Source organism: Sceloporus undulatus, chromosome 2, assembly GCF_019175285.1.
Source record: "Sceloporus undulatus isolate JIND9_A2432 ecotype Alabama chromosome 2, SceUnd_v1.1, whole genome shotgun sequence".
Lineage (NCBI taxonomy): Eukaryota > Metazoa > Chordata > Lepidosauria > Squamata > Phrynosomatidae > Sceloporus > Sceloporus undulatus.
Window position 1 is genome coordinate 62,912,058 of NC_056523.1, and position 1,163 is coordinate 62,913,220.

The window sequence follows — 1,163 nt, forward strand, 5'->3', positions numbered from 1 at the left end:
AAGAAGGGCCCTCCCTCCAGTCCGTCTGCCCTGGTCCAGGCCTCAGAGGTGAAGAAGATCTGCTGGACTTTCCCCCTTCCCTGGTGCCATTCTCTTCTCCTTTTGTGTCTTGTCTTTTTAGATTGTAAGCCTGAGGGCAGGGAAATGTCTAATTAACAATTTGTAAGCCGCTCTGATAGCCTTTTGGCTGAAGAGCAGGGTATAAATAAAATAAATATTATTATTAATATTATATATATTACTACAGTACTACTTTGCTGTTGTGTGTTTTCAAGTTATTTCTGACTTATGGCAACCTGAAGGCAAACCTTCAGGTTTTCCTGGCAAGTTTTATTCAGTGGACATTTGCCATTGCTTTTCCCTAAGGCTGAGAGAATGTCACCCAGGAGGTTTCAAAGCCCAGCTGGGAATTGAACCCTAGTCTCGTAGTCCAGCTCTCTACTACTATTACTACATCTACTACTACTAATAATAATAATTGTTAAATAATTAACATTATATCAAGTGCATACATGACTCCCAGTTAGCTACATTAAAAAGAATTGTAATGCATGGTGACGATGTTCACTTACGAAACAAAAAGTAAAGATGCATTCTGTAGTCTTGTCCTGCAATTAAGCCTTTTTGTAGTGAAATAGTTCAGAAGATCAATGGCATGTTTAGTGCTGCATATGATTTTATAGTGTTGATACTGCCCTTCAATACTGAACATAGAGAGGCGGAGAGAGAATGTTTGAGGCCCCTGTAGACATGCCTAAGAATATTCTTAAAAGTATACATTTTGCAATTGTCTTCATATGGAAGAATGGCTAGATGACCTTAACATCTGGCAATTGAAAAAGTATTATATTTGGCTATTGAGAAGCTACAGGGAAATATTTAAATTGTAAAAATCCATCTTTAGAACTTTTGGGCTTTTGACTTGTGTTTCTGTTTTATACAAATAAACCATTTGTGTCCATGTATCTCTTACTTACTTGCTTTATTTTACTTTTCAAAAAATGGCAGACAAGGAGAGGACCAGTTGCTACTTTTGATGATCTAGTCTAGTGTTTGTATTTGTGTAGGTAATTGCACTCTAAATCATTTTCGTATTGTATTTTCAAAGTGTGTTCAATAGTTTACACACAGCAACAGTGCATTAGCACCCCCTAGCAGAATTT